Source organism: Miscanthus floridulus, chromosome 10, assembly GCF_019320115.1.
Source record: "Miscanthus floridulus cultivar M001 chromosome 10, ASM1932011v1, whole genome shotgun sequence".
In the NCBI taxonomy this organism is placed as follows: domain Eukaryota; kingdom Viridiplantae; phylum Streptophyta; class Magnoliopsida; order Poales; family Poaceae; genus Miscanthus; species Miscanthus floridulus.
The window spans coordinates 35781064-35805314 of NC_089589.1; positions in this window are offsets into that span (position 1 = coordinate 35781064).

A 24251-nucleotide genomic window follows, 5' to 3' on the forward strand; every position below is an offset into this window, starting at 1 on the left:
TCTAGCTTCATAGCCATCATAAGGTGCATGCAAAATGGGGACATCATGCTTTTTTGGCGAACCAGATCACCATCTTCGTCAGGATATATGGAACAAATTTAAAGTGGAGAGTTCTAGGACTTGCAGTTATAGAGCATGCTAGGAAAAAGCAAGCTTCACAGGTCATGAACCTCAAGCTGGGAGACGCAAATTCAAAATTCTTCCACCGTAGGATCAACGACCATAGAAGAAAGAACCATATCCAACGGTTGAAAAAGGGTCACGGATGGTTTTCGAGGACAAAGAAAAAGTAATTCGTGATCACTTTGCCGCTATAATGGGGCGCCCCATAAAACGTACACTAGATCTCAATTGGGACAACCTTGACTGGCCTACGCTCGACCTTCACTCGCTTGATGATCCTTTCTCAGAGGACGAAATCAAAACTGCCATTTTCCAAATGCCAGCTGACAAAGCGCTAGGCCCGGACGGCTATGCAGGTGCTTTTTTCTGAGCATGCTGGGATGTGATAAAAGGCGATTTTATGGAGGCGGTGATTGCTTTCCACAATCTACGGATCTCGAGCATGAAGACCATAGTACCGCCTACACAGAGTGCATTTATTAAAAAGAGAAGCATCCATGACAATTTCATGGCTGTGCAAAACACAGCCAGAAGCTTCCATAGAAACAACATCCCTACCCTCTTCATTAAACTGGACATCACTAAAGCGTTCGACTCAGTGAGATGGGACTATTTGCGAACGCTTCTCCAGCGATTAGGCTTCCCTCCAAGATGGCGGGACTGGATTGCCTCACTCCTTACCACCTCCACCTCACGGGTTTTGCTCAACGAAGTCCCCAGCACCCCTCTGAAGCACGGCAGAGGCCTACGGCAAGGCGACCCCCTCTCACCGCTCTTATATGTTATCGCCATTGACCCGCTGCGACGCCTCCTGGACTTAGCAACAGAGAGCCATTCTAAGAAAGTTAAGGGGGACACACACACAACATTAGAACCTCCATGTACGCAAATGGTACAGCCCTCTTCATCAATCCTTGAAAGAAAGTCATCTCCACCTTGGCAAATATTCTTACTTGATTCAGTGAGGCAACAGGTCTCCTAACAAACTTTCAGGAGTCCATAGTAGTCCCAATACGGTGCTCCATTGCTGACCTCCCAGCAACATGAGTGCACTTTTTGATCAAGTACCTGGGCTTACCTATCACCACTACACGATTACGGCGTGTGGACCTTCAATTCCTTGTCGATAAGGCAGTTAGCAAATTTATCTCTTGGAATGGAAAAAACAGTACAAGTCCAGCAGGTTGACTCACGCTGATCAAATCAGTGCTCACGTCACAACCGGTTTACCTGCTCACAGCCCTGCAGGCACCCAAGGAGGTGCTAGATGAAATTGACAATAAGAGGAAACAATTTATGTGGGCTGGTTCTAAAGCTTTGACCGGTGGAAAATGCAAAGTTAATTAGAGCCATGCAAGAAGGCCAACGTGTTCTGGAGGCCTAGGGATCCTACACTTGGGAAGGTTCACTACGGCGCTTAGGCTTCGATGGCTGTGGCATGAATGGAAGTCAAGCGATAAGCCCTGGGTGGGGGTCAGAAATCCCCTGCAACAGAACTGACCGCCTCTTGTTTGCAGCTGCAACAAAGATTACCATTGGGGATGGCAAGAAACCTTCCTTTTGGTATGGGGCCTGGAGTCAAGGACAAAGGCTAAAAGATATTGCACCAAACCTCTTCAAAATTTCTAAAAGAAAAAATAGATCCCTTTTTGTTGCCATTCAAAATCAAAACTGGATCAAGGATCTTAACTTGCAGCACCGTGGCTTCAATGCACAACACTTTATCGAGTACGTGGCAATATGGCGTGTGGCAATATTGCAGCACAGCTGATGGTGAATATTTTGCAAACTCAGCTTACAGAGCCCAATTCTTAGGGTCAACAACAACCAATTTTGGCACACTCATTTGGAAGGTTTGGGAACCACCTAAATGCAAATTATTTGGATGGCTCGCCATCCAAAATAGACTTTGGACGGCAGATAGGCTCCAGGCGAGAGGTTGTCCCAACAACGTCGTTTGCCCCCTCTGTCATAGGGATCCAGAAATTGTCCTCCATCTTCTCGCTCATTGCAGATACTCCATGCGTATTTGGGAGGAACTTGCTGCTTCGATAGGACTCAGTGGCCTCTTTTTGCCTTCCTGGTCGCAAGCCGAATCGCTTCATCAATGGTGGACCTCCCTATCAGCCGTACCTTGCCACTCCAGGAAAGGAATGTGTTCTGTGATCATCTTAGTTCCATGGGAAATTTGGAATGAAAGGAATGCACGAATATTCAATCACAAAGAGTTACCTCATAATCAGCTACTTCAGAAAATAAAAGATGAAAGCGGGATGTGGATTATGGCTAGAGGGAAACATCTAGCAATTTTGATAGGCAGACACTGAGAGTTTCTCTTTTACCCTCCTTTGTATAGTTTTTTGTACAATCTTGTTCTAGCCTGTCTTGGCTCACCTTCTTTTTAATATAACAAGCAATCCTTCTGCCTTGTTCGTTTTTTTTTAAAAAAAGAGCTATATATGGGCTGCACCATGGGAGTGAACAATGTGGCTTGGCATCTCACATCTCAAACTTGATAAAAATATCCTTCAAAGAAAAATACTTGATCTCTCAGGGACAAACGACACCATCCTTGGATTGCTTGACATTAGAGTTACAAACCTGAAGAGGTCAAACGAGACCGATCGTAGGTTCAGATTCGCCGGCCAGCAGGACCGACCGAGCCCAGGGTAAGATTGCCCCTCCCCGTGACAACTGATAAGCTTAGCATCCGACTACCCGAGGGCTAAGGCTACACACCGTTCGCTATGGATGGCGCTGAGCTGCGAATGAAGAGATATGTAGCGGTAGCAGTTTTTTTTGAAACTTCAAGCGCCCGCTTATTCATTGTTCATACAGGGTTTACAAAGTCACAGGCTCCATATCACAGGCTTGGCACGGCACACGGGTCCCAACTCACACTAGAGCGAGCTAAATCGTGAGCATACGAGTTAGAAGAGCGATTAGAATGGACGATCACGACCTCAATGAAGGACGAAGCAATCTCAGCTCGAGCTTCCCTGAATAGCGAGCGGCCCACCCGGAGCTTGATCATAGTCACTGCTGGTTCAGAGAGCTCTTACCAGATATAGGGAATCCGTCTCTAGGATGATCCGTGATAAACCATATTGTATGGCTGTTTGTAAGGCTGCAATGCAGGCCTCTGATTCCGCACATAAGGCATCATGCACCGTGTACAGATTACTAAGCTTGGGCAGTTTCTCGAACAGATGTTTAGGACCCCTTCAGCGATGCAAAGCAAACACACAACATTAAATTTCGCAGACGAAGATTGTCGCCAGAGGCCCATACTTTCTACTTCTGGGCAAACACAGCTCTATGGGCCAAAGCAACTACAAAGAGTACGTGTCCCGCCCTGTTTCCTCATAGGCCTGTAAAATGATGGAAAATGGACGGGTCGATGGGCACCGCCAAAGCAGGCCCATGGGTTCATGTCACCTCACTATTCTTAACAGTGTATATACGAGTAAAATGTATAGGGCGATTTTGGACGAAGTTGACACCGAAGACGGGACAGACAAGCTTAATATATATAGAATAAACCTCATTCAAGATGAATTCGTACTAAATAAAACAAAATAAGGTAAAAAGTACTTTCTCCACTTCAACATATAGGTTGTATTAGTTAGGATTAAAAGAGGTGAAAATTTCAAAAAAATTTAACTAAAACCATTACTCAAATTTGATATAAATTTGATAAACTGATTATATCTTGCAACAGAGTGTACTTCAAAGATTTTTCCAAATGTTAATTTGCCTTGTAAAAATAAATGGAGGACGAGCGCACGCTGCTGCCGCGAGGACGAGCGCCGCTGTCGCGAGGACGAGAGCACGCTGCTGCCGCGAGGACGAGCGCCGCCGCCGCGAGGACAAGAGCACGCTGCTGCCGCCGTGCATCGACGCGCAAGGAAGGGCCACGCGCAAGGAATGATTAGTTAGTATAGTAAGTTAGTACAATAAGTAAACTTAGTATAGTTAGTAAAGTTAGTTAATTTAGTTAGTATAAGTAGTATAGTAAGTTAGTATAGTTAGTAAAGTTAGTTAGTTTAGTTAGTGAGTCTAGTTAGTTATTGTATTTAGTATAATTAGTTATTGTAGTTAGTCTTGTTAATATTAGATTAGTTAGTATAGTTATAGTTAGTATAGGTATTAATATTACTATGGATAGTACGTACGACGATTTCGACGGCTTGATAAAGTTTCTTGAAATGCTTTTTAGATGGATTGTTGTGTTAGATTTTTTTTTACGGATGAAGTGTTAGGAGAGAAGATGATATGTTTGAGGATATGGAAGAAGAATTGGAATGGTTTGATGAACCTTCTAGCTTCAACGACCTTTGTGTCCGTTTGAATGCAAAGTTTAAAAGTGATTTCGCACTGAAGGGGGGGTTTGATACTGGGAAGACTAGGGCACACTTTGTCCTGATGCCCTTACGCGACCCTGCTCACTGGTCCCGCTATAATAGGGTGCTCCAAGGTTCTAATATGCCCATGGCTGAGGTGGTGGTGGAGAATAGGTACAGGATGCAGGATGTTGGAGGCAATATTCTATCTATTTTGATATCTAAAATATTGTATTTCTCGATCTACTTTTAAGCATAGATATGCTTACAAGTAATGACCCAGTATTTGCTTATAAGTAATGGCAGAGTAAGCATAGACATAATAGACACGGAGAAGCACGCATAGCAAGACGTCACTACGATAGATGCACCCGATCTGGGGGCTCCACGGGCCAGCAGCGGCTAGGACACCCGGCAATGGGCAGCAGACGTGGTACCGGTCCACCACTCGGCTAGATTCTTATAGTAGGAACGGGAGGCATTTTTACTGTAGGGGTGGCTGGGGTTGAAGGCGCCCCTACAGTGGACGTCCTCGGGCCTCAGCAGCCCAAGCGTCTCTACAGATGGTACTGAAAGGGCGGCTGGTGATTGAGCTGTCCCTCCAGATAGCACTGTAGGGGCGGCTGGTAACCTGAGCCGCCCCTACAGTTGGGGCTGATCTATAGGGGCGGCTCAATCACCAGCCGCCCCTACAGTGCCCATTTGTCTTTTTCAAATTTCAAAATTTGAAAGGTTCAAATTTAGTCAAATGATAAGATAAACAAAATAAAAGTTGTAGATCTTGATGAGTTGAACAACTTTTGTATTCATCACTTTTACATATGAAATCATCTAGGGTTTGAAAATTTGGTTTGAACTTGTCAAATTTCAAATTTCAAATTTTAAAATGTGTAAAACATTGTCACATCCAAGTCTGATCAAACTTAAATGCTGAAGCATAATTTTAGAAATTTTTAGGAAAAAAAACCATCACATTTGGAGTTAGTATGAGGAAGAACAACTAGTTACAAAGTTTACCTACAGATTAAAAAGAGAAATCACACTGTTCTAGATGATCCCTACATTATTACAGTGAACAGTATGATTTCTTTTTTAATCTCTGGGTCAACTTTGTAACTAGTTTTTCTTCTCATACTAACTCCAAATCTGATGATTTTTTCCTAAAATTTTCTAAAATCATTCTCGATCAATTTATTTTGTTGGTTTTGTCAATATGTACATATGAAAAGTTTGAGCAATTTAAATTTTGAATTTAAAAAAAATGCAACTTCATACAAGATTTTGGTTCCCCAAATGATTTTAGCTAAAAAAGTGATAAATATCAAAGTTGAATAACTCATCAAGATCTACAACTTTTATATTGGTCATTTCTTCATATGATAAAGTGGTAACGACATTGTTCACAAATATACACATCTCTCATAAGGTTTTATAAACTATATGAGACATATGTAAGATTAGTGAACAATGTGTGCTAAGAATTTGTTAAATGAAGAAATGACCACAATAAAAGTTGCAGATATTCATGAGTTGAACAACTTTGGTATTCATCGCTTTTTATGTTGAAATCAATTTGAGTCTTAAATTTTGGTTCGAACTTGTCGTTTTTCAAAATTTCCAATTTGAAACGTTCAAATTTTGTCAAATGACAAGATGACTAAAATAAAAGTTGTATATATTAATGAGTTGAACAACTTTGGTATTCATCACTTTTTATGTTGAAATCATTTTGGGTCTCAAATTTTGGTTCGAACTTGTCATTTTTTAAAATTTCAAATTTAAAAGGTTCAAGTTTTGTCAAATGATAAGATGACCAAAATAAAAGTTGTAGATCTTGATGAGTTGAACAACTTTTGTATTCATCACTTTTACATATGAAATTATTTAGGGTTTGAAAATTTGGTTTGAACTTGTCAAATTTCAAATTTCAAATTTTAAAATGTGTAAAACATTGTCACATCCAAGTTTGATCAAACTTAAATGCTGAAGCATGATTTTAGAAATTTTTAGGAAAAAAAACCATCACATTTGGAGTTAGTATGAGGGAGAACAACTAGTTACAAAGTTTACCCTACAGATTAAAAAGAGAAATCACACTGTTCTAGATGATCCTTACATGATCATAGTGAACAGTGTGATTTCTTTTTTTAATCTAGTGGGTCAACTTTGTAACTAGTTTTTCTTCCTCATACTAACTCCAAATCTGATGATTTTTTTTCTAAAATTTTCTAAAATCATTCTCTATCAATTTATTTTGTTGGTTTTGTCAATATATACATATGAAAAGTTTGAGCAATTTAAATTTTGAATTTAAAAAAATGCAACTTCAGACAAGATTTTGGTTACCCCAAATGATTTCAGCTGAAAAAGTGATAAATACCAAAGTTGAATAACTCATCAAGATCTACAACTTTTGTATTGGTCATTTCTTCATATGACAAAGTGGTAACGACATTGTTCACAAATGTGACACATCTCTCATAAGGTTTTATAAACTATATGAGACATATGTAAGATTAGTGAACAATGTGTGCTAAGAATTTGTTAAATGAAGAAATGACCACAATAAAAGTTGCAGATATTCATGAGTTGAACAACTTTGGTATTCATCGCTTTTTATGTTGAAATCAATTTGAGTCTCAAATTTTGGTTCGAACTTGTCGTTTTTCAAAATTTCTAATTTGAAACGTTCAAATTTTGTCAAATGACAAGATGACTAAAATAAAAGTTGTATATATTAATGAGTTGAACAACTTTGGTATTCATCACTTTTTATGTTGAAATCATTTTGGGTCTCAAATTTTGGTTCGAACTTGTTATTTTTTAAAATTTCAAATTTGAAAGGTTCAAGTTTTGTCAAATGATAAGATGACCAAAATAAAAGTTGTAGATCTTAATGAGTTGAACAACTTTTGTATTCATCACTTTTACATATGAAATCATTTAGGGTTTAAAATTTGGTTTGAACTTGTCAAATTTCAAATTTCAAATTTTAAAATGTGTAAAACATTGTCACATCCAAGTTTGATCAAACTTAAATGCTGAAGCATGATTTTAGAAATTTTTAGGAAAAAAAACCATCACATTTGGAGTTAGTATGAGGGAGAACAACTAGTTACAAAGTTTACCCACAGATTAAAAAGAGAAATCACACTGTTCTAGATGATCCTTACATGATCATAGTGAACAGTGTGATTTCTTTTTTTAATCTGTGGGTCAACTTTGTAACTAGTTTTTCTTTCTCATACTAACTCCAAATCTGATGATTTTTTTCCTAAAATTTTCTAAAATCATTCTCTATCAATTTATTTTGTTGGTTTTGTCAATATATACATATGAAAAGTTTGAGCAATTTAAATTTTGAATTTAAAAAAATGCAACTTCAGACAAGATTTTGGTTACCCAAATGATTTCAGCTGAAAAAGTGATAAATACCAAAGTTGAATAACTCATCAAGATCTACAACTTTTGTATTGGTCATTTCTTCATATGACAAAGTGGTAACGACATTGTTCACAAATGTGACACATCTCTCATAAGGTTTTATAAACTATATGAGACATGTGTAAGATTAGTGAACAATTTGTGCTAAGAATTTGTCAAATGAAGAAATGACCAAAATAAAAGTTGTAGATATTCATGAGTTGAACAACTTTGGTATTCATCGCTTTTTATGTTGAAATCAAGTTGGGTCTCAAATTTTGGTTCGAACTTGTCGTTTTTCAAAATTTCCAATTTAAACAGTTCAAATTTTGTCAAATGACAAGATGACTAAAATAAAAGTTGTATATATTAATGAGTTGAACAACTTTGGTATTCATCACTTTTTATGTTAAATCATTTTGGGTCTCAAATTTTGGTTCGAACTTGTCATTTTTTAAAATTTCAAATTTGAAAGGTTCAAGTTTTGTCAAATGATAAGATGACCAAAATAAAAGTTGTAGATCTTGATGAGTTGAACAACTTTTGTATTCAATCACTTTTACATATGAAATCATTTAGGGTTTGAAAATTTGGTTTAAACTTGTCAAATTTTAAATTTCAAATTTTAAAATGTGTAAAACATTGTCACATCCAAGTTTGATCAAACTTAAATGCTGAAGCATGATTTTAGAAATTTTTAGGAAAAAAAACCATCACATTTAGAGTTAGTATGAGGAGAACAACTAGTTACAAAGTTTACCCACAGATTAAAAAGAGAAATCACACTGTTCTAGATGATCCTTACATGATCATAGTGAACAGTAGTGATTTCTTTTTTAATCTAGTGGGTCAACTTTGTAACTAGTTTTTCTCTCTCATACTAACTCCAAATCTGATGATTTTTTTCCTAAAATTTTCTAAAATCATTCTCTATCAATTTATTTTGTTGGTTTTGTCAATATATACATATGAAAAGTTTGAGCAATTTAAATTTTGAATTTAAAAAAATGCAACTTCAGACAAGATTTTGGTTCCCTAAATGATTTCAGCTGAAAAAGTGATAAATACCAAAGTTGAATAACTCATCAAGATCTACAACTTTTGTATTGGTCATTTCTTCATATGATAAAGTGGTAACGACATTGTTCACAAATGTGACACATCTCTCATAAGGTTTTATAAACTATATGAGACATAGTGTAAGATTAGTGAACAATGTGTGCTAAGAATTTGTAAATGAAGAAATGACCACAATAAAAGTTGTAGATATTCATGAGTTGAACAACTTTGGTATTCATCGCTTTTTATGTTGAAATCAATTTGAGTCTCAAATTTTGGTTCGAACTTGTCGTTTTTCAAAATTTCCAATTTGAAACGGTTCAAATTTTGTCAAATGACAAGATGACTAAAATAAAAGTTGTAGATATTAATGAGTTGAACAACTTTGGTATTCATCACTTTTTATGTTGAAATCATTTTGGGTCTCAAATTTTGTTTCGAACTTGTCATTTTTTAAATTTCAAATTTGAAAGGTTCAAGTTTTGTCAAATGACTAAGATGACCAAAATAAAAGTTGTAGATCTTGATGAGTTGAACAACTTTTGTATTCATCACTTTTACATATGAAATCATTTATGGTTTGAAAATTTGATTTGAACTTGTCTAAATTTCAAATTTCAAATTTTAAAATGTGTAAAACATTGTCACATCCAAGTTTGATCAAACTTAAATGCTGAAGCATGATTTTAGAAAATTTTTAGAAAAAAAACCATCACATTTGGAGTTAGTATGAGGGAGAACAACTAGTTACAAAGTTTACCCACAGATTAAAAAGAGAAATCACACTATTATAGATGATCCTTACATGATCATAGTGAACAGTGTGATTTCTTTTTTTAATCTGTGGGTCAACTTTGTAACTAGTTTTTCTTTCTCATACTAACTCCAAATCTTATGATTTTTTTCCTAAAATTTTCTAAACTCATTCTCTATCAATTTATTTTGTTGGTTTTGTCAATATATACATATGAAAAGTTTGAGCAATTTAAATTTTGAATTTTAAAAAATGCAAATTCTGACAAGATTTTGGTTCCCCAAATGATTTCAGCTAAAAAGTGATAAATACCAAAGTTGAATAACTCATCAAGATCTACAACTTTTGTATTGGTCATTTCTTCATATGACAAAGTGGTAACGACATTGTTCACAAATGTGACACATCTCTCATAAGGTTTTATAAACTATATGAGACACATGTAAGGTTAGTGAACAATGTGTGCTAAAAATTTGTCAAATGAAGAAATCACCAAAAAACATTGTAGATATTCATGAGTTGAACAACTTTGGTATTCATCGCTTTTTATGTTGAAATCAATTTGAGTCTCAAATTTTGGTTCGAACATGTCATTTTTCAAAATTTCCAATTTGAAACGTTCAAATTTTGTCAAATGATAAGATGACTAAAATAAAAGTTGTATATATTAATGAGTTGAACAACTTTGGTATTCATCACTTTTTATGTTGAAATCATTTTGGGTCTCAAATTTTGGTTCGAACTTGTCATTTTTTAAAATTTCAAATATAAAAGGTTCAAGTTTTGTCAAATGATAAGATGACCAAAATAAAAGCTGTAGATCTTGATGAGTTGAACAACTTTTGTATTCATCACTTTTACATATGAAATTATTTAGGGTTTGAAAATTTGGTTTGAACTTGTCAAATTTCAAATTTCAAATTTTAAAATGTGTAAAACATTGTCACATCCAAGTCTGATCAAACTTAAATGTTGAAGCATGATTTTACAAATTTTTAGGAAAAAAAACCATCACATTTGGAGTTAGTATGAGGAAGAACAACTAGTTACAAAGTTTACCTACAAATTAAAAAGAGAAATCACACTATTCTAGATGATCCTTACATGATCATAGTTAACAGTATGATTTCTTTTTTTAATCTATGGGTCAACTTTGTAACTAGTTTTTCTTTCTCATATTAACTCCAAATCTGATGATTTTTTTCCTAAAATTTTCTAAAATCATTCTCGATCAATTTATTTTGTTGGTTTTGTCAATATGTACATATTGAAAGTTTGAGCAATTTAAATTTTGAATTTCAAAAAAATGCAACTTCAGACAAGATTTTGGTTCCCCAAATGATTTCAGTTGAAAAAGTGATAAATACCAAAGTTGAATAACTCATCAAGATCTACAACTTTTGTATTGGTCATTTCTTCACTATGATAAAGTGGTAACGACATTGTTCACAAATATACACATCTCTCATAAGGTTTTATAAACTATATGAGACATATGTAAGATTAGTGAATAATATGTGCTAAGAATTTGTTAAATGAAGAAATGACCACAATAAAAGTTGCAGATATTCATGAGTTGAACAACTTTGGTATTCATCGCTTTTTATGTTGAAATCAATTTGAGTCTTAAATTTTGGTTCGAACTTGTCGTTTTTCAAAATTTCCAATTTGAAACGTTCAAATTTTGTCAAATGACAAGATGACTAAAATAAAAGTTGTATATATTAATGAGTTGAACAACTTTGGTATTCATCACTTTTTATGTTGAAATCATTTTGGGTCTCAAATTTTGTTCGAACTTGTCATTTTTTAAAATTTCAAATTTGAAAGGTTCAAGTTTTGTCAAATGATAAGATGACCAAAATAAAAGTTGTAGATCTTGATGAGTTGAACAACTTTTGTATTCATCATTTTTACATATGAAATCATTTAGGGTTTAAAAATTTGGTTTGAACTTGTCAAATTTCAAATTTCAAATTTTAAAATGTGTAAAACATTGTCACATCCAAGTTTGATCAAACTTAAATGCTGAAGCATGATTTTAGAAAATTTTAGGAAAAAAATCCATCACATTTGGAGTTAGTATGAGGGAGAACAACTGTCGATACGGGACCCATGGGGTTTCCCACGGAGAAGAGAGAAGAAGACCTAGTCCAACTAGGATTCCCTACATGTAATCCTACAAGAACTAGTTACACATAATCCTACTAGGATCTCTACTTTGTAACCGACTAGGACTCCCGCCTCTCCTAGACTATATAAAGGAGGGCAGGGGTCCCTAGATCGGCAGCGACAGACATAACCGACAGAACTCACAACGACAACAAATAGCGCAGGGCGCAATATACTATCCACCCCACACTAGACGTAGGGCGCCGTGATTTTCCGGTGTACCGAACCAGTATAAATCGTTGTCTCCCTGTGTTTACTACCGAGTTCCTGCATTTTGATGTCTTGGGTGCTCGGATCGTGGTCTGACCCGTGGAGCGACCTCGCCACCTCAGTGTACTCACTGATGCGGGAGTTGACGCTCGGGTTCGTGTATGCCTTGGGCGGGTCCTCCAGGTTGAAGGAGACGTCGGACGTCGCCTTGCCCTTGTGGGCGATACACCATGCCTGAAAGTCCGAGCAAGCCTGGCCACTATGTGACGCCGACTGCGAGAAAGACAACACGATGATTAGAAATCAGGCAGAACTGAGCGTCACAATAGATAAATGAATTCACGTACCCATGCTTGTTTGTATCCAGCGAGGCTGCGGCTACCTTGATGGTGTGCTGGACCTTGCATCTACAAACGACGGCCCCAGGCATCCCGTGGTGCAGGGTTTGTCACTTTGACACCTTTTGTAAAGTTCTTGATGTCTTGTCTGAATGGATGGTCAAGAGGTAGGAATTGACGATGTCTATCGAACGACGAATACTTGCCACCCTTCTGCAACCAAATGAACCTCACACCTTCCTTGCATATTGGGCATGGGAACTTCCCGTGAACACACCAGGCGCAGAATATCCCATACGCCAGGAAGTCATGCAGGGAGTAGTGGTTTACAACGTGCATTTTGAAGGTTGTCTTTATAGCTCGATCGTATGTCCATACCCCTTCGTCCCAAGCACGGACCAATTCATCAAACACGGGCTCCATGAACACACCCATATTACTCCCTGGGTGTCTAGGAATTATCAATGACAAGAATACGTTATGTCGTTGAAAGGAGACACCGGAGGGAAGATTAAGGGGGATAATGAAGATGGGCCAACATGTGTATGGGGCAGCCATCATTCCATAAGGATTGAACCCATCTGTTGCTAGCGCGACATGTACATTACAAGCCTATCTGCTTTGTCACGATGTTTGTCATTATAGCGGATCCAAGCTTCACCATCCGATGGATGTACCATCTTGTCAGGATTGTACCGTTTGTCATTTTTGTGCCATGTCATCTGTTTCACGGATTCCTCGATCATGTATAGCCGTTGGATCCTCGGTAGGAACAGAAGGTACCGTAGGATTTTCACGGGGATCGTAAGTTGCCTCTTCTGGCCATCATCAGAGTCTACCTCTAGGTACCTGGAGGATTTACACTTTGGACAGAACTTTGCATGCTCGTGTTCTTTCCTAAATAGGACGCACCCCTTCGGACAAGCATGTATCTGCTCATATGGCATCTTAAGTGCACGAAGGAGTTTCTATGACTCGTACATGCTCTTTGGTAGAATGTGGCCCTCCAGAAGCAGGGTGCCAATCACGGCCAACATCTTATCGAAGCTAGATCGACTCAAGTTTAACTTGAACTTCAACCCCATTAAGCGTCCAATGGCATCCAGTTGAGACACCGTTGACCGATCGTGAAGGGGTTTCTGTGCTGAGTCCATCACGTCGTAGAACACCTGTGCGGCTGCCTCCATCTCCTCCTTCTCACGTCCCTCGTCGAACTATCCTTGGTGAAAGTCATCTAACATGCCAGCTACCCCGACATCAACATCAAAAGCCTCCACCCTTGGTCTCACCACCTCCTCTCTCATACGATGGGCTTCACCATGGTGGACCCATTGGGTGTAGTCCGGCGTAAATCCATTCTTCACAAGATGTTTACCCATTTCCACCTTGTTTACCCTTCTCCTGTTTCCACATTTGCTACAGGGACACAAAACTAGGCAATGTCCTTTAGCAGCCTTGCCAAATGCACTGTTCAAGAAAGCATCGGTCTTGTTCATCCATTCCGTGGTGTAATCACTCTGACTTCTCCAGCCCATGTACATCCACTGACGGTCATCCATCCTCTAACATATGTATCAGTGAGTAATGTAACCATCAATTGCATCTACATGGTGTTCCTACTATCTAATAGGTGAGGATAGGTCCCAATCCCACCCACGGATGCGTAGATGAGGTTTGTTTCCATGCTCTACTCCTATCCGAGATAGAATTTCGGCAGCACCTCTCCGCTGTTCTCCAGATACATGTCCTACCAAAGAAGAGTGCGTATCCAGAGAACAACAGGGAGGTGATGCCGAAACTCTATCTCGGACCGGAGCAGACCATGGAAACTAACCCATCTACGCATCCGCGGGCTGTCCAAAAAATGTGGACAATCCGAAACAGATACGGTCATTGATATGCAAAGATCTGCATACCTCCAACCGTATCTCTTTCGAACGGGAGACGCCTAACTGGGTTATGCGATCTATGACCATGATACGGAAAGAGGGGTTATACCTAGGGTGGCGGCGGAGTCAGGCTAGCGGGGCCTTGGCGGGTCGGTGCAGTGGCGAGGCAACGTGGTGCAGGCAGATCGGCATGTCGACGGGAACTCTGACTCGGCTCCGACGGGCTCTTCTCTACAAAATGGAACAAAATACTGTCATTTTAAAAAAAATCAGCAGAACCTCCCCTGCACGGTGAGGTTTCCAAAACCTGTAAAAAACAACGGCACGGTGGTCGACAAGCACATATGTCTCAAGAGAAGCCAAGTAGTTTGGATATCAATCCATGCAGAAGAATATATCCAAGTAGTACCACTACTTCTACTACTACTTCCACTATTGCTACTACTACTACTACCCCACTATTGCTACTACTACTACCACTAGCTCTACTACTACTACTACCACTACTTCTACTACTACTACCACTAGTTCTACTACTACTACCACCACTAGCACTACTACTACAACTATCACTACCACGACAACAATAAGAGAGAGGGCATACCTGACGGGCATCGGGGTCGGGGTCGCCGGAGTCGGGAACGGGGTCGGGCACAGGCGGCGTTGGGGCGGGCGGTCTACGGGGCATGGCCGGTCCACGGGGCGCGGCTGGGGGCAGGGCTAGCTCCTCGGTGTTGGTGGGCCGGCGTGGGCGAGCTGGCCACGCTCGGCCACACGCGGGTGCGGGGGCGGGGCCAGGCGCCGGCGCGCGGCCCGGTGGCTGGCGAGCGCGGGGGGCGCGGGCGCGGCGCACGGGGAGGGGAGGGCGGCGCTTGGCTTAGGGGCGGGGCGGGGCCGGCGTGGCCGCGGAGGGGGTGCACGGCTCGGGGGCGAGGCCGGGCTGGCATGGCCGCGGAGGGGGGCGCGCGGCTCGGGGGCAAGGCCGCGGAGGGTGGCACGCGGCTCGGGGGCGGGGCTGGGCCGGCGTGGCCGTGGAGGGGGGGCTCGCGGCTCGGGGGCGGGGCCGGGCCAGCGTGGCCGCGGAGGGCGGCACGCGGCGCAGGGGCGGAGGCGGGCCGGCGTGGCCACGGAGGGCGGCGCGCGGCGCGGGGGGCGGGGGCGGGCCGGCGTGGGCGCGGATTGCGGCGTGCGGCGCGGGGGCGTGGGCGGGGTCGGGCTGGCTGGCTATCTGCTTGGACTGCCCGGCCGGCCAAAACTGATTAAGTGCCCCACCCGCCCTTTGCCGAGTGCTGGATCAGGGAGGCACTCGGCAAAGGAGGCAAGATTTTTTTTTTGAAATGTCTTTGTCGAGTGCCCCAGATCTGGCACTCGGCAAAGTTTTTTTTTTGGAAAATACTTGGGACTCGGCAAAGATTTAATTTTTTTTAAAATACCTTTGCCGAGTGCCCCTGTAGAGGCAGGCACTCGGCAAAGAGAAAATTTTTTAAAAAAATTCAAAACCCTCTTTGCCGAGAGCCTTATTCTTGGCACTCGGCAAAGACACCCTTTGCCGAGTGCCATACCCTGGCACTCGGCAACGTTTTTTTTTTGTTTTTGGACTCCAAATTTTTTGTGCAGCTCTTTTAAAGTACCAAGAACTCCTAGTTAGAATTTGGGGATTTTTTGTGGCTTTTTGATATATTTAGTTACTTTATTTCATTTACTTGAATTTTTTCGAAAAATATAAATTTGAACTGCACGTGGTATGAATAATGGAATTTAATGATTCAAAAATTGATAGTCATGTTAGTGAGTGTAGTGTGAGGCCGTATCCAGGAACGGACCCGGAATTGATAGTGGCTCAGTGTAGATGTATGCAATTCTAGTATAGAAAAAAAAGTATGTCTCCGTCTCTCTCTCGCTCGCTCCTGCGTATGTGGTATCCCATTTTAATTAGAATGAAACCCGGCCCGTCCCGTCAAGACTGGCCAATAATCAATACGATGTGTGTTTGTGTAGTGCTAGCTGACGTTTCCTTGTCGGAGTGGGGAGCAGAGATCGAGTCCTTCCCATCCGCCACATGTCGAAATCGACTAGGAATGTCTCGTGGTGGCCTGCGTCGGTGGTATAGGTTCTGTCACGTCCGTTAATTAGATGATGCATGTACAATAGCGTTGCTCAGTGTAGATGTATGCATGACTAGTATAGAAAAAAAATTATGTCTCCGTCTCTCTCTCGCTCGCTCCTGCATGGTGCTTAAATATGGTAGCAAAAAGTAGTAAATCTTATTCAAAAGCACCTATTTGTTTTGAAATTAAAGGATTAGCTTTTACGATGTATATTTATTAGATAGATGATGTAGCAGTATCGATCTCTCTTTTAGGGCTTGTTCGTTTGATCCCAAACCTATGAGGATTTGAAAGGATTGAGAGGGATTCAATCCCCTGCAAGTCAAAATCCTCCTCTACCCCCTTCAATCCCTCCCATCTCAAAATCAAACGAACAGGGCATTCAGCAATTACGTTACATGCCAAAGTGAAATAGTCGTGAATATATATAGTAGGAGCACACATATGCCTTGAAATATAAACAATTGGGACTCGAGCCACGACTCAAGTCTCATTGGGTTTCAGACCGAGTGCAACTCTTGGAGTCTCATGAAATAGTTCCATGGTGATGGTCTGCCAAAACAATTATCAAAGATGGGTGTATCACATTTTTAATTAGAAGTGGGCACCTTGCCCGTCTCTATCTAGGCGCCTATGGTGTCCATAATAGAGGCGGTGCTTGTCTGTCTATGAAAATCGAGTATTCAGCCCATCGATGAGCCTGCCCTTGAGCCTAGTACCAAGCTCGATCACTGCCAAAGCCCACTGTCGCGTCGTCGACCGTGATGCAACACCACCTCCTTGCCCTTGCACATCGTCATCTCCTTGCCTCGACCCCTCGCTTCCTCACCTATCTTGTTGCATCCTCGCGCCAGAGATAGAGAGCAAGCGAGAGAGATAAAGGTTTAGAGGTGTGTCCATTCCTGTGAGCGAGATTGAGAGGAGAGGAAGTTGGTCCATGCCGCTACACCTAGCCCTCGTGACGTGTCATGCCGCTTGCTAGATGTGTCATGCCTCCTGCTCGATTTGCCTGTGGGAGATGGGACGGTAGAAGGGGAGCGGCTGTGGGGAGAGAATTGAACGAAGCAGACGGACGGGGAAGGGGATGGGAGAAATGTGAGGTGGCTGTCGATACGGGACCCATGGGGTTTCCCACGGAGAAGAGAGAAGAAGACCTAGTCCAACTAGGATTCCCTACATGTAATCCTACTAGAACTAGTTACACATAATCCTACTAGGATCTCTACTTTGTAACCGACTAGGACTCCCGCCTCTCCTAGACTATATAAAGGAGGGCAGGGGTCCCTAGATCGGCAGCGACAGACATAACCGACAGAACTCACAACCACAACAAATAGCGCAGGGCGCAATATACTATCCACCCCACACTGGACGTAGGGCGCCGTGATTTTCCGGTGTACCGAACCAGTATAAATCGTTGTCTCCCTGCGTTTACTACCGAGTTCCTGCAAACGCCGATACCCCTCCGAACAAATCACCGTCCCGGGTACCCCGTGACGGGTTGCCGGTGGTAAAACATCGACAGCTGGCGCGCCAGGTAGGGGTTCTCGGCGCTTTGCGTTCGAGAGCTCGGTGGACCTTAAGATCAAGACATGCCGCGACTTTCGTCGGCTCCCGTCGACAACTCGCCACAGATCTAGTCGATCTTGTCAACAACTCGCCGTGTTCACACTCATCATCACCATCGTTCGAAGAAGAAAGTCGACCGGTCCTACTCCGATCAACACCAGATGCAGGGTTCTCGGCCTCAACGACCACAGATAGATGTGGCACCCGCACGGGAATCCTGTCAAGGAACGCAAGCACTGTAAGGCTACGAACAGCAAGCTTGCAACACGCAGAAACAAGGATTTCCTGCAAAAGTCAACCAAGTCACCGTACAAACCAAAAGGGATTAGCAAGCGTCAATTATGGAAATAGTTTTTGAGCCGCACTCGGATACGACCACCAAGAGTCCAAGACCGTATACAACTGCGTATACGTATACGTTTCAAATTGCTTTGAAGCCACGAGCAAGAGAAGGAAGGAAGCATGCAAGCAAGAAAGCACCACACGGCAAGCAAGTATTCTACCAAAGGAATTACATCACACGTCACCATCCATACGACATGCACATATACAGCTCATCTTCACGCGGATTCAAGTCCAACCCAGAAACAAGTCCTACTCCTACTCGAACAAGCAACAAAGTTCGTACAAGTCCAGAGCCAATTCTATCCAAGACAAGTACCGAATCAGTGCAGAACAGAGGAATATCAGGTTACGACGTCGTACCAAAAGAACTCGACTACATCAAGCGCGGAAGTAGTCCAAGCCTGAAGCGAGCGATCCGTCCGATGAACTCTGATCCAGAAACAAATTGTACTGCTACAACTTCGTATACGAATACATCACGGACATGCAAGAAGCTAACAAAGGAAGCAAGCAAAGCCAAAGGTGTTTGTGCATTGATTTATACATACGACATGCTCATACGAGAGAAGGTCAAGAAATACAAGCTACACGGTCAATAAAGAGAAGACCACCTACAGCAAGCCGACAAGTCACGAGCAAGCAACCAAATTCTGGGAACCCGGCAACACGTTCCGAGTTGTTTCGAGTACTCGACATGACAGTCACTCGTCTGGTTAAACTCATCAGCAAACAACTCGGACGAGCTGTCCGACGACTTCATCATGCTAGTTCGACTACATCAAGCAAGTTGTCGACCCATGAGGGTAGCTAAAAGCTAACACCCGAAACAAAAAGCAAAATGGCTGAAAACTTGCCTGAGCATCCCGGCCGAGAGCAAAATAGCTGAAAAGACGCTTGAGCCCGCCGATGAGGGTAGCTAAAAGCTAACACCCGAAACAAAAAGCAAAATGGCTTGAAAACATGCCTGAGCATCCCGGCCGAGAGCAAAATAGCTGAAAAGACACTTGAGCCCGCCGATGAGGGTAGCTAAAAGCTAACACCCGAAACAAAAAGCAAAATGGCTGAAAACATGCCTGAGCATCCCGGCCGAGAGCAAAATAGCTTGAAAAGACGCTTGAGCCCGCCTGATGAGGGTAGCTAAAAGCTAACACCCGAAACAAAAAGCAAAATGACTGAAAACATGCCTGAGCATCCCGGCCGAGAGCAAAATAGCTGAAAAGACGCTTGAGCCCTGCCGATGAGGGTAGCTAAAAGCTAACACCCGAAACAAAAAGCAAAATGGCTGAAAACATGCCTGAGCATCCCGGCCGAGAGCAAAATAGCTGAAAAGACGCTTGAGCCCGCCGATGAGGGTAGCTAAAAGCTAACACCCGAAACAAAAAGCAAAATGGCTGAAAACATGCCTGAGCATCCCGGCCGAGAGCAAAATAGCTGAAAAGACGCTTGAGCCCGCCGATGAGGGTAGCTAAAAGCTAACACCCGAAACAAAAAGCAAAATGGCTGAAAACATGCCTGAGCATCCCGGCCGAGAGCAAAATAGCTGAAAAGACGCTTAAGCCCGCCGATGAGGGTAGCTAAAAGCTAGCACCTAAAACTAGTCGACCGAAATTAAGCTTAAAAAGACCCTCTAGCTCTTCGTTCCGAAAAGCAAGAGGCTCGGGGGCTACATCCAGATAGGAATACTTTTTCCTCAGAAAAGCACAAGCGCCACTCAAGAAAGCACTCGGATGCCGAAGTTTGTCAAGGCAACATTCTATGCCGAGTCGTTTTACATAGCGCAGGCGAAAGGTTGTCAACACAAAGATCTACATCTAACAAGTCATAGCGCGGACAAAGCACTCGACGGATCACAAAAGAGGAAGAAAAGAAAAGTACTCGACAAATTCGAGGGATTTCGTCAGGATAACGCACAGAGTTGTTTACAGGGCAGAGTACAACCACGACATGCACATATGACGTCCGGGAAGCAATAGCGAGCAAAAGATTAAGATATATGCATATATACACTGAATACACATGCACATACGGATCTGCATGCATGCAAATGAGGAAGCCATCAATTTACTGGACACATAAATCATGATGGGACACGAACGATCCAACAAGGTGCAAGCACACGTCAAGTCATATACAGGCTGTCATCACATCTACAACTCCGAAATATCAAAGCCAAATCAGAACCAAGCCACGAGCAGCAAGCCGTCCGAGACCAAAGATAGCAACCTGTCCGTTCGAATGTCCGACTACTTCGAACACACGAGATGTCCAACCGTGCATCAAGACAGATAACAAGCAAGCCAAGACTGACTACTCGGCCGAGGAGTCCGAGTACTCGGATACGATTTAAGCAAGAAGAACACGCGATCTACATAACAACTCGGATACGGAAGCCAAGCCAAAAAGAGGAAGGCACACAAGAAAACCCAAAGCTGCAGGCTAGACAAAAGTACACCGAGTCTGCACGAACGCAAAAAGTTAAGATGAACTCGGATACTGAAGACCTCAGCATGAACGGTACAAAATCAAGATCAACTCGGATACGGAGGACTGACCATGAAGCAAGACGAACGACCAAAGAAGCAGGCAAGGCCAAGGCGTTTGTGCACTATTTATGTATGTGCACGCACGTACATATCAAGGCTCGTACATGATACGTACATTCCTATCGACAAGCTGTTCTAGCTGGCCAACAAGCAAGCCATCCGACTGGAAGCAAGCAGGCCACTACGACAACCCGGTAATAGCGCAACACTCTCCGAGTACTCCACGACGACGACGGATTCCGGCTACCACTACAACAACCCGCCGACTCCGCCGCGATGCTCAATGACTACCTCGACTACTACTCAGAACCAACAAACTAGTCGGTGACGAATTCCTGGATGCTCGACAGTGTCTACAACCAACTGCTCGGACGTGGTATCCAACTACTCAGTCCAAAATACCCAGCAACTCGGCTGCGGCGATCAACAACGCGGCCACGAACCAAGGGAGCTACATCTATACCATGAGATCAGGAAAAACACGCTCTTGAGAGCTATTTTACTCAGACAAGTCCAGAAACAACCTGGTTTGATCAAAAAAGAACGCCGATGAGGTACGGCAAGAACCAAGACAAGCTCAGAAAGAACCCGGATTGATCAAAAAAGAACCCCGACAAGGTACGGCAAGTACCAAGACAAATCCAGAAAGAACCCGGATCGATCATAAAACAACCCCGAAGAGGTGCTGCAAGTACCAAGACAAATTCAGGAAGAACCCGGATTGATCAGAAAACAACCCGGATAAGGTACATACAAGTTCAGAAAGAACCTGGACGAAGTGCAAACAACCTGGAAGAGGTACATCAAGAACCAGAGAAGTCTAGAAAACGACCTGGATGAATAAAAACAACTCGGAAGAGCATCACGACTTAGTCAAATCAGAAAACAACCCGGATAAGGTACATACAAGTTCAGAAAGAACCTGGACGAAGTGCAAACAACCTGGAAGAGGTACATCAAGAACCAGAGAAGTCTAGAAATGACCTGGATGAATAAAAACAACTCGGAAGAGCATCACGGCTTAGTCAAACACTAAGCTCGGGGGCTCGGCATTCGCTTCAACTACGCTCGGGGGCTCGAATTCAAGGATGAAAGACCAAGAATACAAGTACTCAAGACTACAACAAAGACAACACATCAAGACCCTTCATCCGATTTCTATTCTAAAGAAAAGTACTCGGAGAAGGCTCGGGGGCTGCGGGATACATAACCCCAAAATTTTTTGAAGACAAGAATCTGGACCCTCCAACTTTTGCAAGCAAAAGCAAGAGGCTCGGGGGCTACACTCAGTGAGTGCAATTTTTACGAAAAATTGCACCCACCGAAAAAGAACTCGGAGCAACCAAGAAGACTAAAGGGACCCTCTGGCTTCTTGTCCCAACAAGCAAGAGGCTCGGGGGCTACACTCACTGAGTGCACTTTTATCCAAAAGTGCACATCAGCCGAAGAAAAGACAAAGAAGACCATCTCAAGGTTTCACTTCAAGAAGAACCTCGAACGGATTTACAACAACTCAACGAAGACCAAGAAGAACAAGAAGGCTTCCGAAGCTCATCCATGAGATGCTCGGGGCTTGTCGATACGGGACCCATGGGGTTTCCCACGGAGAAGAGAGAAGAAGACCTAGTCCAACTAGGATTCCCTACATGTAATCCTACTAGAACTAGTTACACATAATCCTACTAGGATCTCTACTTTGTAACCGACTAGGACTCCCGCCTCTCCTAGACTATATAAAGGAGGGCAGGGGTCCCTAGATCGGCAGCGACAGACATAACCGACAGAACTCACAACCACAACAAATAGCGCAGGGCGCAATATACTATCCACCCCACACTGGACGTAGGGCACTGTGATTTTCCGGTGTACCGAACCAGTATAAATCGTTGTCTCCCTGCGTTTACTACCGAGTTCCTGCAAACGCCGATACCCCTCCGAACAAATCACCGTCCCGGGTACCCCGTGACGGGTTGCCGGTGGTAAAACATCGATAGTGGCCCATGGCTGCGTGTGGTGGGGGGAGAGAAATGTGATCTCAGCTAGGGTTTCCTCTATTATATACTGTGAATCCAAGAATGGTAGTGGGCCAAGACGTGGTAGCGGCTGGGCCTCAGGTAACAAAGGTGGGCCACTTAAGGCTTAAGATACCAAAGGCGCTATTGACGTCAAGGCTAGCATAGAGACTAGCACAGCTTTCGCCAGCGTAGACCAACCCACCATAGCAAAACCTTGATGAAGCATGTCTCATACCAAGTTGTTACCAAACACCAGGGACCTAACACCAAAAGCTCAAAGATGATGAAGGGTGTCCCATACCACATTGGCGCCAAACAATGAGGCCTTAAGCTCCTATTGCTAGCCATGTCGTGCTCAGCCGAGATCATCGAATTACACCTGTGACAACTAATAAGGACAACCGGGGACAGACCCTGCCAGGAACAAGCACGTGGGGAAGGTGTCGGTAACCACCCATGCAGGCGAGGTCAACTGCATTGTCGTGACTGATGCACTCCATGGACGTGGAGGGAAGCACCGCCATCAAGCCGACCATCGAGAATTGTACCGTTTACCATCGGATCTAGACGAATCCAACCATAGTATGTGAGGCGCCCAAGCGAATTCGGCTGGATACCATGCTGATTAGTCATTGCCAGAACAAGAAGAGAGGGAAGAGATGAGTAGGAAAAAATGCTAGGATGAGGGAGGAGGCTCGCCCAGTCGCCACCGCCCATGCAGTCAGCTAGGCTTCCTGGCGACCTACTTAAGTGGTGGCAAGACATAGGAGGATGTTGCACGGGATTAGGTGACACGGCGGCATTGGGCAGCTAGCTAGTGAAACGAAAGATTGCGCCCCTCCAATAACAAATACTTTCTCCGTTCTAAATTATAAGATGTTTTGCCTTTTCTAGATACATTGCTTTTGCTATGTATCTAGATATAGTGTATCTCTAAGTGCATGGCAAAAGCTACGTATATTGAAAAATCAAAAGGTCCTATAATTTGGAACTGATGGAGTATTACTTATTTTGACCTAGTCAAACATTTGGAACTTAGTCGCTTATTAGTAATTTAAAAAACATTTTGTTTGAGACATAAAAATTATAGGGGTAGATTTGTATTGAAAAGTACTTTTATCTCACAGTAGTACTTACCTAACGTTACAACTATTTTATGATAAGAAAAATTGTGGTCATAATTAAAATTCAGAGACCACATAACGTCCACTATGCCAGATTTGCACATCACTGCCGGCATCATCACTGCCGAATTTGTGAGAACCGGCAGTGACGTGCCTTCACTGCCGGTTATGAGCTTGAAAATGAAAAAATGACAGGTGCTGGGCTAAAACCGGCAGTGAAGGACCACATCACTGCC